Raw genomic sequence first — 6,890 nt, 5'->3', positions numbered from 1 at the left:
GGCAGCATATAGGACAGGCAGGTAAACAGACCATTATAAAACACTGTGAAGAGTCCTAAAACATGGCAACACAATGAGTGCTGTGAACCACATCTGAGAAGTACTCTCCTCTGGGCGTCTGTGTGTGTGTGTGTGTGTGTGTGTGTGTGTGTGTGTGTTGCAGGTGGGGCTATAAGGGATGAGAGAAAAGGAGGGAAATCTTGGACTTCTGAGGGTGATTAAACCTGAAAAAGTGATAGCTAGACAGAAAAGTGGTAGAAGGGATAGCAAAAAGATGAAGAATTTGAGAAATATTTAGAAAGCAGAAGGGTTAAATTAGAATGAGGAAGAGGGAAGAACTGAAGAGGACTTCCATGTTTCTAACTAGGGAAATTAAGGAGACGTTAACACTGTATTCTCCATTAAGATAAAAGGGAAACACTGGGCGATAGACATTAAGGAGGGAATGTGATGTAATGAGCACTGGGTATTATATAAGACTGATGAACACTGACCTTGACCTCTGAAACCAATAATACATTATATGCTAATTAACTGAATTTAAATTGAAAAAAAAAAGATAAAAAATAAAATAAATACTAAATCTAAAAAGAAGAAAAAGAGAAAAGAACAGATGGCACAAAAAGAACACGAGCATCAAGATGGTATTTTACACTTACCAACAATTTCCATTAAATGCAAAAGGTCTAAACACCAAAATCAAAAAACAGATATTTTTTAATTGGATAAAAAAGCAAGACCCAACTGTCTACTTTCTATCAGAAATCCCACTTTAAATATAAAACCAGAATCATTTTATATATTTATATATTTCTATATATGCTTATGCATACATATATAATGTACCCATAAGCATACGTAATCAAATATACTTTGAACAAACCATTACGCCAAATCAATTAAAAAAAAGAAAAGGAAAAGTTATTATTTTACCTCCAAAAAAAAAAAAAAAGGATAAGAGGGAAAGAGCTTTGAGAGGAAGGAGAGAACACAGGAATGGAGCCGACCATATAGGGACAGGGAAGGATGAGTTCAGCTATGGGCATGTCCCGTTTTTGGTACAATGGGACCTCTGGCTAGAGAGACCAAAACACTCTTGAAAATACAGCTCAGGAGCTTAGGAGAGACATGAATTTGGGATTTATCAGCACATATGTGGTGACCGAACCCATGCAAGTAAGATGAAGTGACCCAAGGAGAATGTTGGATTTAGAAGAGAAGGGAGTGGAAGACAGACCCTAGGGAATATCAACATATTTTTTAAAGATTTATTTATTTGAGAAAAGAGAGAAAGAAAGAGAGCACCGGCACATACATATTGGAGGGGGGGAAGGATAGAGGGAGAGAGAATCCCAAGCAGACTCCCTGCTGAGTGTGCAGCGCAACACGGGGCTCAATTCCATAACCCATGAGATCCCACCTGAGCCAAATCATGAGTCAGACGCTTAAGTGACAGCTGCACTGGCACCCCAGGAATATCAGTGTTTAAAGAGCACGGGGAGGAAGAGAAGTCACCAGAGGAGACGAAGGTAAAGCCAGACTCAGGAGAGAATACTAATACAGATGCAAGAGCAAGTGCTGGGATTGCCTCCCAGGAGGGGCTGAACAACAGTGATACACTGTGCAGGAAGCTTAGTGACTTAAGGACTGAAACACCTTCAGTGAATTTGACAGAGGGAAAGTCACCCTAGAGAGATGACTCTAGACAGCTTAGTTTCAGTAAAGTGACGCAGACAGCAGGCACACAGCAGAGGGTTAACAGGAAATGAGACATGGGGAAGTAGTGACACAGGGTAGACGCCACTTTCAAACAGCTAAGCTTTGAAGTGAAAGCAGAGACACAGCAGAGAAGAGGTTTGATGGTAAGACACCCAGGAAATGATAGGGATGCATCATGAGTTTACTGGATGGGATTAGCTTGGGACAGAAGACACTGTTTTTGAGCTAGGAACGACATGCAAGGTGAGGAAGTTCCCGTTTCTCTTTTCTTTTCTTTTAAAAAGATTTTATTTATTTATTTGAGAGAGCACGAATGGGGTGCAGGGGTAGACAGAGAGGGAGAAGCAGACTCCTCGCTGAGTGGGGAGCCACAGTGGGGGCTCTTGATCCCAGGACCCCCGGAAATCACGACCTGAGGCTAAGGCAGACTCTTAACCTTAACCGACTGAGTCACCCAGCGGCCCCAGGAGTTCCTGTTTTTCAACATAGTAATCTCATGCTCTGCACTCTTAGCAAACATTTTTTAGAATCTCATTCCTTTCTACAGTACAGTATGCTAATAAAACTATCTTCAGGTGCTAGTACCCCAATTATTTATTTATATATTCCAAAGTGAAGGAAGTGTAGGAATTTCAAAAGTAAGAAAACAAGTCCAAGTAGTGGGAAAGAACTTGAGTTACATTCTTTTTCTTTCTTTTTTTTTAAAGATTTTATTTCTTTGACAGAGAGACAGAGAGCACAAGCAGGGGGAGAGGCAGGCAGAGGGAGAGGGAGAGGGAGAAGCAGGCTCCCCTGCAGAGCAGGAAGCCTGATGTGGGGCTCGATCCAAGGGTCCTGGGATCATGACCTGACTGAAGGCAGTCACTCAACCAACCGAGCCACCCAGGTGTCCCTCTTTTTTCTTTTTTGAAAGACTTTATTTATTTATTTATTTATTTATTTATGTATGTGAGAGAGAGGGAGAGTGAGAGGGAGAAGGAGACTCTCCGCTGAACAGGGAGCCTGATGTGGAACTCGATTCCAGGACCCTGAGGTCATGACCTGAGCCGAAGGCAGACACTTAACGGACCAGTGCCGTAGAGTTACATTCTCTAACAAACTCAGTATGCGTACCAAACCCCTGACAGATGTGCTGCTGCCTGTGAACCTCTACTGACAAACTAGGCCCCTTTTGCTCAATTTCAAACACACATACACACGTATCTCCCTTCTCTTACCACCCCTCCTCTACCCTCCTCCTAACTCCAATCGATCTTTTTGAAGTGCTGGAAACTTTCTTGTCTAGAAAGGAATGGAGTCAGCACAGTGGGCTGTAGGAACTTCTCGGAAGCCAAGCCTCCACCAGCATGGCTGGCAAGAACTCAACTTACACAGAAGTGAACATAAGCCACATAAATATAGCCCCCAAATCCAAACTAAATGTATATTCAACCCAGCTTCCTCTCATCCAGTTCCAAAAAATATCCATATACAAATACATAATTTTTTAAAAGTTGGCAGATATTTTTTAAAAAATGTTTTAGCAATGTGTAGGCCAAGCAATACAAGTGTGTTGTTGTGTGTCTAAGGACCACCAGTTTGTGGCCTTTACACAGGCCAAAAGTAAAAAGGGTGTGGGGTGGGGGGGAAAGGGCAAGAAAATGTGATGAAACTAGTAAAATTGAGAAAAAGAGAAGACTAAAGAAAATAAGAAACCATGATGAATAAATGAAAACAGATAGACATCCTAAATAAGATCAAATATGGTAAATGTTATATTTGGCTACCATAAGATACAAATGCTCAAAATCAATAATAATAAAAAAAGACAACAACTAAAATAGATAAGAAAAAAATAGGAATGAAGGGGTGAATAACAATATTCCAGGTAAAAAGCTAGCAAAAAGTTGCAATACTAAAATCAGATAAAAGAGTTCAGTGTACACTGATGAAAGGTAGACTCTACCGGGACGCAGCAGTTGTGTTTTTATGCATAGAATAACAAAGTATCGAAATGTATCAGGTAATTTATAAAAAAGGAAGACGTTGACATGCTATTATCAAAGTGGAAACTATAATACACACTTGAGATTCAATCAACAAAATATCAGTAAGGGGACTGAAGCCCCTTACAAAGGGGAACCACCTATAGATTGTTAATATGTTTGTGTACCTATCCAGTCAATTAGCTGGAGCCCAGGAGCCTATCTAAATGTCTGTGCAGACAGACTTCCTGCTTAGCAGCAACCAGTGATTGCCAGGGAGGCTACAGGCCTAATGCTTCCAGATGTTTCTAAAGAACCTTAAGATATTTTACTTATGAATACATGTATATGCACACATATAAACTTTGTATCTTGCAGAGACCAAATACACACTTTTAAATGAATATTTTACAAAAGTGGTCATGCACTCAATTAGAAATTCTGATCAAAATGCAATAAAAGCTGTCATAAGGCCATCAAAACAAACAAGCATTGAGCACCTAGAAATTTAAAATAATCCATAAAAACTCTAGAATGAAAATATTACTCAAAACTGAACCACATCTTATTAAGAAATGAATAACAGTGAGAACACTATATATCAAAACTTATGAATACAGCCAAAGCAGGTCTCAGAAAGAAGTCGAGTCTTTATTTGAACTAAATTTATTGGAAAATAAGAAGCATAGAAATATAAATGACTTAAGGATTTGATCCAAGAAATGAAGTAAAAAACAACCACAATATATAAGGAAGAAAATAATTAGAAAAAAGGAGAAAAAATAAACTAAAAAAAAAAGTGACCATTGTGAAATAAAAAGAAAAATTCAATTCAAATTCTGGAAATGTGAAATATTCCCATAAAACATTTCCAGATATGAATATGCTTTGCTAGTGAGGCTATATTTAACAATAGAATATATTCTATAGAGCACAGAGTTGTTAAACATTTAGACAATTTAGGAAAAAACACACTAAAGATAGCAAAATGAGTATGTTTTTTATAGGCTCTGTTTTTTAGAGTAGTTTAGGTTCACAGCAAAATTGAGCAGGAACTACACAGTTCCCATATACCCTCTGCCCTCCGCACGCATGACCTCCTCAACTATCAACATCCCACACCAGAGGGCACATTTGTTACAACTAATGAACCTACACTGACACATCATTATCATCCAAAGTCCCTAGTTTACATCAGGGTTCACCCTCAGTGTTGTGCAGTCTATGGGTTTTGGCAAATGTATAATGACATGTATCCACCCTTGTAGGGACATACGGACTAGTTTCACTCCTCTAAAATCCTCTATATTCCTCCTATTCATCCCTTCCCCCATCCCCACCTCTTGACAACCACAGATCTCTTTATTATCTCTATAGTTTTGCCTTTTCCAGAATGTCACAATTTTTAATGTTTTATTTCAAGAACATGAATAAGAAAATACTATTATATAGATTAATAAGGACTAAAATACCTTATGAGATGCTAATTTTCAGTATATTCCTCAAATCCCCAGAGTACAAACAAACTCTTTTCATACCAAATTAACCCACAAACACAGTTTTACAGGAACATAACATATGTTCTCAAATTCTTTCATAGTAAAGCTAATCCTATTAAAACCCAAAGTATCGACAGTACTTGTTTCCAGGATTCAGGCTTTACAACATTATAATTTAACGGGCACACCCTGCTTAGTGAGCCCTTAATCCAACTTCAAAAAGAGCACAGCAAAGTTCTGTCAGGGTGGGCTTCACGCTATTCACATATTTATACAGATAAGAAATAGCCAGAAACCCATTCATCCCTTTTACTGGCTTGTGGAAAAGAGGCAGATTTTTGCTGGGCTGGTGGCACGGGGAGAATGAGAAACAAGATTATGTAGTGTGCTGAGATTTGAGATAGAAGATGCACATTGTAAAGTGCCGCCCCTTAATTGTGCATGTAAAAATACAGTACGGTATTAGGAAGAGTACTGTGAAATAGAAGTTGAATTTAAAATCAAGGCAAAATTTATTTGCAACTCAATTCAATTCAGTAACACCCAAATAATGCATGTGTTAGAATGAATTCTGTTCTTTTCCCCCTCCATCCTCCTCTCCCTCTCTTACTTTTTTTCCCCTCCAATATTTATCAAGCTCCTAACCAATAAGGCAAACAGTCTCAGATCAAGGTGCTTACGGTCCTGGAGAGGGTAAAGCACTGACAAGGAAACATATAATTAAAATATATAGTACTTAGAACTATGGTAAATAAATAAACTAAATACCTAGAAATAAACTAAAATACCTAGAACAAAGGGACCTTCTAGGAGAAGCAAACCCAAGCATAGGGTGAAGGGGGAGAAAGAATGTTTCAGGCAGTGGAATCGAAAATAGCTTATTATAAAGCTCTGACAGGGTTGGGGAATGGTAAGAGTCAGGGGCTAGACACAGAAGCCAGGAAGGAAGTAGGTTTTTATCTAAAGGTATTGAAGGTATTGAAGAATCTTAAAGTGGAAGAAAGATATATCTATACTTGTGCTTTTAAGAAGCATTCTAGATGTGAAGCAGAGAAAGGACAACAGGTAGAGAAACCTATTAGCAGCCTGTCGCAATAATCCATATGAAACACGATGGTGGCCTTTAACAAGGGAGTGACAGAGGACATGGGGTGTGAAAGGATATGAGAGATATTATTCAAAAACCAACAAAACCATAAGATTAAGTGACTAATTGTAGAAGAGTAAAATGAAATGAAGGGAAGGAGGAAACCAAGGGTAACAGTTACCATTTCTCTAGTATTCACCATATGCTAAGAGTTATGTGTTCTATGTACATTATCTCATGTCAACCTCGCAGCAATCTGATGAGGTAGCTGGGATTAAGTCTCATTTTTCATAGGCTCACAACTTACCCAGGATCAAACATCTAAGTAGTGGAGACAAAACTGAACCTGGGTTTCACAGGCTCCCAAGCTTGTGCCCTGACCACTAGGATTCTGGTATGGCTCAGGAGGAAGAGTCATTTACAGAGTCAGGGGTCAAGGAAGAGCAGTTCTGGTAGAAGATCAGTGAGAAATTCCGTATGGCAACTGGATATTCAGTCCGGAGTTCAAAGATCTGGTTGAAAATATAGATTTGAGAGGGGCACCTGGGTGGCACAGTGGTTGGGAGTCTGCCTTCGGCTCAGGGCGTGATCCCGGCGTTATGGGATCAAGCCCCACATCAG

General features: G+C 39.1%; 1 protein-coding gene across 5 annotated transcripts in view; it reads right to left on the bottom strand.

The window, feature by feature from the left end:
* The window catches only part of GSTCD (glutathione S-transferase C-terminal domain containing), a 148,365-nt gene that overhangs the window by 71,642 nt on the left and 69,833 nt on the right, over positions 1-6,890 (bottom strand). The gene's annotated exons all lie outside the window — the stretch shown is intronic.

This window comes from Ursus maritimus, unplaced genomic scaffold (assembly GCF_017311325.1).
Source record: "Ursus maritimus isolate PB19 unplaced genomic scaffold, ASM1731132v1 scaffold_11, whole genome shotgun sequence".
Classification (NCBI taxonomy): Eukaryota; Metazoa; Chordata; class Mammalia; order Carnivora; family Ursidae; genus Ursus; species Ursus maritimus.
This window is presented reverse-complemented; position numbering and strand designations above follow the sequence as displayed.